This window comes from Erigeron canadensis, chromosome 5 (assembly GCF_010389155.1).
Source record: "Erigeron canadensis isolate Cc75 chromosome 5, C_canadensis_v1, whole genome shotgun sequence".
NCBI classification, from domain to species: domain Eukaryota; kingdom Viridiplantae; phylum Streptophyta; class Magnoliopsida; order Asterales; family Asteraceae; genus Erigeron; species Erigeron canadensis.
The window spans coordinates 13,616,986-13,629,850 of NC_057765.1; positions in this window are offsets into that span (position 1 = coordinate 13,616,986).

A 12,865-nucleotide genomic window follows, 5' to 3' on the forward strand; every position below is an offset into this window, starting at 1 on the left:
ACCTACAATCCATTTGACTTAAACTTAAAGAGCAAACCTCACTTTTTACACATTGGATGACCAAATAAAAAAAATTTACATGGGTATCACACATTCGACCGGTCAACCCACATTACTCAAAACAATTCATTTGATCCAAAACCAACCAATTTGACATGTCAACGAAAAATAACTCATTTGACCTAAAACAACTCGTCTGACATGTCAACCCATGTATTAATCGAGACGATTGGGTCGACTCAACTTTGGTTCGGGTCAGAAACTTTTCAACGTGTCAACCCGATCCTAATAGAACTTATTTATAGGTCTAGGTAAAATATTATACATAAAAATAACTGTATCAGATATATAATATATAAAATTTCAACTATCATACTTTATTGCATCTTATCGATAGCAAAAGGCTATAATTATCAAACTATTATTATTATTATTATTATTATTATTATTATTATTATTATATTAATGAACTAATGCTAATTTATAAACTAAAATTTAAAACTTAATTTTTATTTTTTATAATAAATAAAAAAGTTAAAAGAAATTTTATTAGATAGTGATATAACTACACCAACTTCATAATTAATCGTTTGTTGTTTCGAGGGATTTTGTTATTTTCATTTTTGTACATGGATAAAATTGAAGTTTTATGTATATATAAATTTGGTTGAAAATAGATGCATACAACATGAACACTTTGCATGCTTTTTACGAAGACAGCAAGTGTAGAAATTGACTAATTGTTATCTTACCATTAATATAAACTATAAATTAAATAAAATAAATTAGTTACCATGTTTAAAAAAAAAGTTTGACTTCAATTTTAATGGTTAAGATTAATTTAACTTTGAATTTCAATGATCAAGATTAAATGATAAAAAAAAATTTTCTCTTTTTAGTGGTAGCCATATATATATATAATTTACATGTGACTTAACCACAAGTAAGTCCATTAATCTAAATTACAATTTATCACTATTTTTGGATTTCTAACAGTTGATCCTTTCACAAAAGCTTTGTCTAGGCCCAAGCTTGAAAGGCATGCCGAGGGCATAGGACTTAAATTAGCTAGTTATTTCATGTAAATCTGTTGTTTCTGTATTTGGATAAGGGATGTTAAACAATTTATATTTTTTTCTATAATGAAATAAAGTACTTGATATGTTTGATGCAATTCAATATTAAATTGTGTCATATATTTGCATGTTTAATCCTTGAATATTTTATTAAATATTAAATATTTTATTAAATATTTTAAATTGTCCATTGTCGATTAATTATATGGGAATATAATTAAACTAAGACAAATGTGAGTGATTGATTATATTCTTGGAATATGTAATGGATGGTTTCCACCAAACTCACATGATATCCATAGTTGATGCATATCGGACTACCTCACTAACGAATTATCACTTAAAGGATCGACGTCATTAAGTAAAAATCGTAAATGGTTACTTTTATTGATCCTTTGACTTGAGATGCAAGTAGGTCAGCACGTATCGCACTTACTAGATGTAGTTCTAACTCACCTGAATAAGGGGGTACATAAAGGGCTATTTTCAGAAAGCGTCGTGAAGTATGATGACTGACACGTGTAGTCAATATAGGATTTGTTCCTTAAATTTAAAAGTTGAAGTATGATACCATTGGCGCCCTCATTTGACTAATTAAGATGTTTGCATGGCCGTGCCCAAATAAATCCAGATGGTTCTCGATCATATTTGGTAATCATTAATTAGTTATTGAATGAGAAACATAATCGTTAAAATATGAAATGTTCTTGATCCATATTCATATTTAACAAGGTATCTGAACAAAGAGATAATAAATGCCTTAACCGTTTAAACATACTTTAAGAAACTATACTTAAATTTTTTCGGGAGCATTGGCGTGTTGCTAGATGCTAAGCAATGTTATTACCTTCATTCATTACGAGCTTAAGTGGGAGCTATTAGAATATGATCACGTAAAATGAACGTATGTCCGGAAAATATTTAAGCCTACGGGGTCACACCTCAACGTGAATGTAACTATAATTAATTAATATATTAAATGTAATTTATTAATTAATTTGATCGCGAAAAACTAACGAAGGTCCGTTAAAAGAGTTAATAGTTAACGGTACTTAACTAACGGACTTAACGAAGAAGAGTTAGAATTAGGAAACAATTAGGAAAACCCCTCTAGAATGTTCTAGGGGGGGACGGTCGACCTAGGGGTTTCAAAACCCTAAAATTGGTCATCAAGTTTCCTAAACACTATATAGAGACCTAACCTAATTGTTTTCTACACACAATTCATTAAGTTTTTTAAAACCCTCTTCTTCTTTCTCTCTTCTTTGGTTCGATCGACATCAACAAGAAAAGGGTTCCGGGAGTTTTTGTTTAGGTCGAATTCAAAAGCTAGTAACAAAGGGTTGTTCGGTTCGTGATCAAGTACTAGCATACATACATTCCAACGTTGTGTGTGCAATCGTATAGAGGTTTAATTCAAACATTATCATAAAGGTTTCTTGCTTTATTCTCTCCAATTTAAGGTACACGTTTTCTATCTTGGTTAATTATTTAAACTACATAGATCTTGTCTTCCGTTGCGTGCTTTATGATTTGATTTGATAGTAGTTATATAACCCGACACGTAAGCCTTTAAACAAATTTAATTTACCAAGTAATATCACATAAACACATAAACATGCTGACTGGAAATTTCCAGTAGCTTTACGACCAGTTTAAGCCTGTTTCTGGTCCGAATCAGCTTTCGACCAAACACAACAAAGTTGTAGCCCTATGAGTCGACAATCTATAGTCCGAATTTCGACTTCTAACTCATTACCAGTTAAAATGTATGAACTTTTTAGTGAGCTGTCACAAATCAGAAAAATCACACGAAAACTCATATAGTCACACAATTATCTAATAATTTAACCCTAATTATTTTGATCATCATGCTTTGCTAATTATATCTCGATATAATAGTAATAATCACAAGTAACCTTGCATGAATTACTTGTGATTATACCATTTATTTAACAACTTTAAATAAAACGATACACGTTACATGCAACTTGTGAGATATACTCTAAGTACGAGTATTTCCTAGTTGATAGATCATTTGTATTTCAAGGTTGTTTAGATATTTTCACAAGTGTGATTATCTTTGTTCCGCAACAACATTTATATTTTGTTTTTATCAATGAATAAAATACATTAAAAAATACATCGTGACTCTTTGCCTAATACTTGATTATACATATTCTTTATATAGTTTCAAGCACTTGTTTCCAATATTTACTTTGAGTTCATATCCATATCTGGATCATAATTCTGAACTAGTCTTTATCTAGATCAAAATTACTTGCTAGTCGGGTTAATTGATATACTTGTATTATCTTGTTATATTCGACTAACATCTTGTGTAGGGACTCTTGTGTAGGGACTCAAACTTAATAGTTAAGTACTTTATAATTATAAAAATAACATAATTTTATCCATTTTGGTGAGAGGAAGAGTAATATCAGATGTTTATAAAAATATTAAAAAATAGATTATTGTCTATATCTATACTATATTATAAAGCAGATCTCCCCTGTTGACATTTTAAGTTTCAACATTTACTTTCCCAAAATGCCTACATTTCAATTCTATATTTACCTAACATTCTTTCTTTCTCCTCAAATCTTAAACAATCATTTGTTTGTCTCTCCTCCATAAATCATTTATTCCTCCAATTCATTCAAAATCTTTTATCTCAAAAACCGTACATCGATAAATTATAAAAATTATATGGGTGTTCTAAAAATTTCATGCTCTTTCATTAGAGATGTCATTCGATATACTTTCGACGAATTTTTAAATCTGAGGGCGGAGACCGTACGGCTAAGGCATTTGGCTATCACACTCTATGACCTATCACCCCCATCATTTTACCGCCGCAACGCGCGGGTACTTGCTCTCGTATATATTAAAATCAAAGCTTTGAAATTCATGCAAACTATAGTGGAATTCAAGTTATTCTTTTTTTCCCCACAAATGCTTTTATATATTTTTTTTCTTTGTGTTTTTGTTCACAATTTTTTTTAAAACATCTTTTTATTTTTAGTTTTTGGTTTGGATATTTTTTATTTTTTCTTTTAAAGTTTATGCCATATTGTTTAACAATTTCTTTACTATGATCTGATAACATTACAATAATCTCATTCACTTAATGTATTTTTTTTAATAAAAACATTTTTAGACTGAAAATTTCATTTTAAGTTGTAGACACCAAATGAAACCTTTTCATTTTCACATTTTAATTTTCTATTTTTAAAATGACATGGGCCAATGTGCTTTTTTTAACAACTTTTTTTATTTTTATCAAAATGAATAATACACATCCCTTCAAATAATTGTGGTTTTTATAACCCAACCCTTTAACGCATATATATTTGTAACACATTATGTCATCGTTATCAAAATTTTGTTATTAACTAGAGTGCAATGCCCGTGCATTGCACGGCTTAGGCGATAAAGTTTAATGTTTCGTGTTTTGTGTTCGTTGAACATAGTGGTTTGACGAAGCCTGCAGAGCCCGTGCATTGCACGGCTTTGCGGGTAAAGTTTGGTGGTTCGTGTTTTGTGTTGTTGATCATATTGGTTTGGCGTACATGTTTTTTATAGATGTGTATGTGTTTTGTATTGCATAATTGTAGACTTGTTTTAGAAATTTGATATTAATAAATCTTGGAGTAACTAAATTATATTTAAAATTTGGAAAACAAAGTATGTGTCAACCAATCTGCCTCATTTGTATAGAATATTACCCATCTAGACACAAATCCATATTGTCTGGTTACCCAACCCATCCATCACGCCCAATTCTCAGCTTAAAACCATTAACAAAATATAAAAAAAACAACTTCATTTACCTCAAACATATTATCGAGGATCTTACTCCTGTGCTCTGTGTCCAAAAGGTAGCTTGACTTGGCTGGATCTTTGAATTTCATTGAAAACATTTATCCTTCATGCACCTTCAAAAGTGTTGTGAATTTTAAGACACATATAGTAGTGACCGATATATACCTTGTCCTAAGAAATAATAGGTTGTGAACCATTAAGATAAAAAAATATATAATCAGGATGACTAAGAAGGTAAAATAAAACTGCATAGATTGATAGGTGATACCGTTTGGGGTGGATTTCTCATTGAAGAATAACAGAGAAATGAATTCTTGGTTAAGAAACCAAGAGCTTTTTACCTGAAATCGTCAAAAGGAACATGAACCCTAATTTTTTTCTCAAGAAAACCCTAATCGTATTTTTCGATTACCATCAACATCGAACACCAAAGGTTTTCTTGGTGACCATAGCCAAGAACTACTGATCTATAATTCTATCATAAAATCATAAATTATACATTCAATATATGTATTTATCTATATACACATAAAACGGAGTAATGATGATAACGAATTGAAATAAGTTACCTACAACAACAAAACAATCGATGGCTAGTTGATCAAATCCAACCAAAAATTAGTTACCTGCAACATCACTTAATAGAAAATTAGGATTTTCTTACAAAACTATTAAAAATATCCAACAAAATCTGCAAAACATTAGACATAAATACACATTGATCTTTTACTTTTGATATTAAATTTCTTATAAACCCTAATCGGCTAATAATACTAAATAGTGTATTTTATCATTGTTGTTGGGTTGAAGCTTTAAACAAATTATAAGCATCAAGCTAAAATAGTAAAAACAATGCAAAAAAATATACCTTGAATCTGCAATTCAATCCTAGAAAGAACGTATTAGATAAAGCACCTGTTAGGTCCAGTTTTTACTAGACTAGCTCCAGACTTGAAGACTGGAGTAATCCTGAAGATTTGTCCAGAAATTATGGAAGTCCAGTAAGCGTCTACTTGTACAGGAAATCTGGAGTCCTCCAGATTTGCTTATTGAACTTCACTCCAGTCTAGATCTACTCCACTGAAGAACATTCTCACTGAAGACAAAGTCTGAAGTTTGATGAAGAAGACTGACATATGGCGGAGCCCACTGGCAGACTTACCAGATCAACAACTGGAGTCCTTGTCAGTGTTCTAGACCTTACAAGTCTGAACACTGATTACGAGGAATTGACTTTATGCCTTTACACGCTTTTACCCGGATATCTCTTTTGTCCCTTGTAAAGGTTTTACACGTGTGTAAAGGTAGTTGGCTAAAAGTTGACAAGTCACTATCAAATGTGACTTTATCCTTGTACTTTTAGTATTGCATTTAAAGAAAAGACCAAAGTTCCTTAAATGCTCCCAACCATATTTGTATGGCAAAATAATCACTGTAGAGATTATTTTGCCTATAAATACTAAGTCATTTTCCTCTTTCAAATTACTTTTTGCAATTTGGTGAACTTGTCTAAATACTCTCGATCCAAACAGTTATACTTCACAACTTTAAGTATTTCGATCAAGGAGATTATTTAGCAAGTATAGATCATTTGTAACTCATAAGGTTGTTTAGATATTTACTTTGGTATTATCTAGGTTCCGCAACAACCTTGTATTTTGTTTATACATCAATAAATAAAATACACATTGAAAATTACTTTCGTGTTCCACCTCATTTAACTTGTTTATTTATTGCTTAAGTCTTGTATTTACTTATTTATATTCTTGCATTTATATTTACGTAAATACTAGTCCTTATCTAGTGCATACTTGACTTGTTGTATTTTACACTCGTGGGTTAAACCATCGGTGAGAGACTTCACAATTGGTATCAGAGCGGGTCACTAAAACAATTGCTAGATCTGCTATTAACTGATGGCAATCCCAGAAAATACACAAGGTGTTGGATCTGACACTAATGAAACTAATGCTAATATTGACCCTCCTGTTTCACCTCATAATGTTAACAATAATCCACCACCTCCTCCTCTTCTTGTTTCTCCACATGTGCATGTGCATTATTCTAATACTCCCTGTCCCAAATTTAGTGGGATTGATGAGGAATTTAGTACGTGGAAAGCAAGAGTTTTACTTCATGTTACTGGTATTGATAGGAATATGTTAAAAACTTTAAATGAAGGACCTTATATTCCCAGAAATCCTATTAATTCAATTCTTGATCCATGTGGTTCAAGGACTGGGAGGGAAAAGAGAGAAGAACATTGGTCTGAAGAGGAGAAGAGACTTGTATCTCACGATACACTTCTCAGAAACATGATCCTCGGGGCCGTTCCAGAAACTCTTATTCCCACACTAATTCTTTATCCCAATGCAAAAGTATTATGGGATGAATTAGTTACCAGTATGAAGGAGGTGATGACACTGTTAGCACCAGAAAAGTTTCTTTAAATAAGAAGTATGAGTCACTTTTTGCTTTGCCCAATGAATCATTAACTGGTACTTATACTAGATTCATGTCAATTGTAAACCAGTTAAGGGCTCTTGGTGTCAATAAAGACAAGGATATACTTCTGGAAAAGTTTTGTGATATTCTTCCCACTAAATGGTCTCATATGATTTTGGTATTAAGACAAGGAAAAACTCTTCACACACATACACTTTCAACTCTGTATGGTGCTTTTAGATCTACTGAAGAAAACCAAGCTCAAAGAATTGAGGCTGAAAAAGATGCTTTAAACCATGCTTCAGACCATGCTGCTGTAACCAGTCATTCTGGGCCACCATGTGCAACCTTATTATCTTCAGAGAATGTATTCTCAATGAAGAAGATGATGTCTGATCTTATGGAGTCTGGAGTTATTAATAACAAATCTCCAGATTGTGAGGAAGATGACAATGATGATCTGATGGCCATGATTGCTAAAACTTTTAATCGTTTCAAAGCAAGAGCCAATAGACCCACTGGACACAATGCACCCAGTTCTTCCACTGATAAGACCAATTTGACATGCTTTAAGTGTGGCAGAAAAGGTCATTTCATGAAAGAGTGCAAGTCCAGTCATTATGTCTCACAATCTGGTCCACCAACTTCTTATAACAAGCCTGAAGATAATTATAAGCATAAATACAAAAAGCTTAAGGCTCAAATTGCACTTATGGCACAACAAATGGAAAATAACATTAATAATAATAATAATAAGTGCATGGTTGCTGAAGGAGAAGGGATTCCCTCTGATGACTCATCAGTCGATGAAGAGGAGGAAAGAGATTGTTGTTATATGGCTCTGGCTAATGAAGATCATCTTGTGAAGGATGATGTCACATCTGGCAGATGGGTAGACATTGTGATTAAAAAGGTTAGTGATTATGATAAAGAAATCGATCCAGAATTGAAACTAGATATTGCTGAAGCTCTAAGTTCAGATTTAAATTTTGTGGAAACTGTCAGATTTGATAGCTTAAATGGTATTGAAACTGATTCCTCAGAAAACTTTGTTTTAAAATCTAAACTAAAAGAACTTCAAGATATTGAACTGGCACTTCAAGCCCAGGTGTTGGTAACTGAACAACTTTGTCAAGAAAAAGAGGAATTAGAAAGTGAAAAACAAGTCATAAAATCCTGGCTTGAAACCAAAAAACCCTATGATGCAGCAGTGAATCAATATCCATCACAAAAACGTGCATTTCAAGATGGAAACATTCATGCTACTGCCTTAATTCTTGTACTTAATAAATTGCCAGAGAAGGCCCGACCAGAAACAATTTATGATGAACCAACCACACCCAAAGCATGTATAATTCCAGCTGATATCCAAGTGGTTAATACTGGAGTACCCCAGATGACTGCTCCAGTGAAAAAGAAAGTCAAAAATTCTTTGCCACAGACTACTTCCAAAAATCCCCAGATTAAAAGGAAGCTTCCCAGTCCTCCTTCTAAGCCGAAAATCCAGTCATCTGGAAAGGCTAAGGAGTCATCTGAAAATGAAATTTTGTTAAGATTGGAAAGCCAGTTTCAACTACTGGCTCGTCAAGTTCAAAGTTGTAATGCAAGACTGAACAACTTTGAGGGTACTTCATCTAGCCCAAAACAAATTTCAAAACCATTTTCCAAGAAAAATAAAAATGTATCTTCCAAAGAGAAAAAGAAAAAGGTTTCTGAACTATCTGTTCCAATAATTTTTGATAAACCCAATGTTGAAAAACGTGAACTCGACTAGATACCAACAGGGGTCCACAAGGCTGGATCCAGAGAACCCATCAGTCGATGGGTTCCCAAATCTAACTAACTAATCTGGTAGGTGTGCAGGGCGATCGAAAGAAGTATATTTGGTATCTTGACAGCGCTGCTGGCATGACTATGACCGGATGTAAGACCCTGCTGGAGGAGTTCACCATTTCTGATGGACCCTCCATTACTTTTGGGAATGATGGTTGTGGAAAGACTGAAGGGTATGGTGTTCTGAATAATGGACAAGTCAAGTTCAGATAGGTGGCTTATGTTAATGGTTTGAAATATAACCTAATAAGTATGAGCCAACTGTGTGATGATGGCTACCAGGTGTTGTTTAATATCTCTTAGGGCATCGTATTTAATAAAGATTGGAAGGTAGTATTGATTGCTCCCAGAAAAGGGAATGTGTATGTAATGAATATGGAAAGCTCACCTTCAGAGCAATGTTTCTATACAAAGGCTGATGAAGACACAAACTGGTTATGGCACAAAAGGTTATCCCATTTAAATTTGAAAAATATTAAGAAGTTGTCCAGAAAACAACTTGCAAATGGAATACCTTCAGTTTCCTTCATTAAGGAAAGGCCATGTCCAGGATGTGAAAAGGGAAAGCAGAAGCGAGCCAGTTTTAAGAAGACCAAGCAGAATTTTAGCATAACTGAACCTCTTCACATGCTTCATATGGACCTCTTTGGTCCAGTGAACGTTCAGACACTTGCTGGTAAAAGATATACCCTGGTAATTGTTGATGAATATACCAGATACTCTTGGGTTATCTTTTTAAGGTCTAAAGGTGATGTTGCTGCTGAAATCATCAGTCACATCAAACAAATTGAACTCAAACACAAGCATAAAGTGTGTCAGCTAAGAAGTGATAATGGAACAGAATTCCAGAATACAACTCTGGAGAAATTTTGTGCTGACACTGGCATCTCTCATAATTTCTCATCAGCTTGTACGCCAGAACAAAATGGTGTTGTAGAAAGGAAGAATCGTACACTGATAGAAGCTGCCAGGAGTATGCTTGCTGAATCTGGTCTCCCAACCAGTTATTGGGCTGAGGCAATTGCAACTGCTTGCCACACCCAGAACCGATCAGTTTATGTTAAAAGACACAAGAAGACTGCATATGAAATGCTCGGAAAAAGGAAGCCAAATATTGGCTATTTCCATGTTTTTGGATGTCCAGTTTACATCCTGAACGATTCAAGTCAGTTAGGTAAATTCGATGCCAAAGCTGATGAAGGATTTTTCTTGGGCTATTCAGAAATTCGAAAAGCCTTCAAAGTCTACAACAAAAGACTGAATAAAGTTCATGAGTCAATTCATGTCACATTCGATGAATCCAATGAAGCAATCGATAAAAACCCAATTCTTGATTTAACCCCAGTAATTCCAATTGTGTTCGATAAATCTGATCCTATCAACTACAATATAGATTTATCTGAAGAAGTTTCCAGTCATCCTGATCTGGACCCTGTTCAAAAGGTTGTACCACCCAGTAGTACCTTGTTCTATCCTTCAGTAAGCTTCAAACTACCCTCTGAAGTTACCATTGGATCAGATATTCGTACTACTCCCCCAGTAGCAGTTTCAGTTGAATCTATACCATTTCTCCAGAACTCTGAATCTCTCCAGGATACTGATCCAGTACTCCAGGAAATGCCACAAAATGATGAATTTTATGATGCAAATCGTAATCTTACAGATTCAGATGAAGATGTGGAAATTGTCTGGCAAGACCCTCTACCTGATGCAACTCCAGAGGGAAATTAATCGAATCCGTGCACTGATGTTATTGTTCATAATCCTGGTCATTACTCCAAGTGGACAAGACCTCATCCAATTGATCAGATAATTGGTAATCCCACTAGAGGGGTTCAGACCAGAAGTGCCTCTAGTGATCAATGCTTATATGTCAGCTTCTTATCACTGATAGAACCGAAGAAGATTGACGAGGCAATGGAAGATCCAAACTGGGTTATTGCTATGCAAGAAGAACTTAACCAGTTTGAGAGAAACAAGGTATGGAATCTGGTGCCCTTTCCTGCTGGAAAGAAAGAACCTATTGGCACCAGATAGGTTTTCAAAAACAAGGTTGATGAAGATGGGCATGTGATCAGAAAGAAAGCCAGATTGGTTGCCCAGGGGTATGTTCAATCTGGAGAAGATTTTGATGAATCATTTGCTCTAGTGGCTAGACTCGAAGCTATCAGAATGTTTTTAGCATTTGCTGCTCATCACAAGTTCAAAGTCTACCAGATGGATGTAAAAAGTACATTTTTGAATGGAACACTTGAAGAAGAAGTGTATGTCAAGCAACCACCAGGCTTTATCAATGAAAAACATCCTCACTGGGTGTATCGTCTGGACAAAGCACTTTATGGTCTCAGACAAGCCCCAAGAGCCTGGTATGACACTCTGACTAAACACTTACTGGCACATGGTTTTAAGAGAGGTGCAATTGACAATACCTTCTTCATTCTTCGAGAAAAAGGTAACCTTCTGTTGGTACAAATTTATGTTGATGATATTATTTTTGGTTCTACTGATGAAAATATGTGCAAGAAATTTTCAAAAATAATGTCAAAAGAATACGAAATGAGTTTAATGGGTGAATTAACATATTTCTTAGGTCTTCAGATTAAACAAACCAGTGATGGTATTTTTATTAATCAAGAGAAATATGTTAGAGATATATTAAAGAAATTTGATATGAATTCTTCCCAAACTAAATCAACTCCAATTTCTACACCACTAAACTTAAATTCAGATCCTGATGGTAAGCCAGTGAAAATCACTACCTATAGAGGAATGATTGGTTCACTGATGTATTTGACTGCCAGTAGACTAGATATAATGTTTGCAACATGTTTATGTGCCAGATATCAGGCTAACCTAAAAGAATCTCATATGCTTGCTGTAAAGCGCATACTGAAGTACCTTAAAGGTGTCCCAAGTTTGGGCCTTTGGTGTCCCAAAGGTTTAGGCTTAGATTTAATGGGTTATTCAGATTCAGATCATGCAGGTTGTAAGATAGACAGGAAATCCACTACTGGTGGATGTCATTTCCTTGGTGGCAAACTGGTAAGCTGGACCAGTAAGAAGCAAACTTCAGTTTCACTCTCTACTGCTGAAGCTGAATATGTATCTGCAGCCAGTTGTTGTGCTCAGATACTCTGGATGAAGAACCAGTTGCTTGATTATGGTCTTAAGTATACAAAATCTCCTATTTTCTGTGATAATACCAGTGCCATTGCTATCTCAAACAATCCAGTCATGCACTCCAAAACTAAGCACATCGATCTCAGGTATCATTTTATTCGTGATCATGTTATGAAAGGTAACGTAGAAATTCATTTCATCCCTACCGACAAACAACTCGCTGACATTTTTACTAAACCTCTGGATGAGAAAACTTTTCGTTATCTTGTTGGTGAGTTGGGAATGTTGAACCCATAAATCTGGAACCTTTCTTATGAACGCCTTTGTGACACTGACAGGGTTCTTTGATTCTAGATTTATAAATCTATACCAGTAAAGCTATCGAACGCCTTTGTGATACTATCTTTGCATTGATAGATTTATGGATCACCATTCCAGGGGAATGACTCAGATCACATTTTTTTATATATATTTTTAAGTTTCAAAGAGAATTTATTAATTTATTTTCTCACTGGACAATTTTTTCTGGAAAATGTTTCTAGTACCTTGTAAATGTGTCCCTCTCA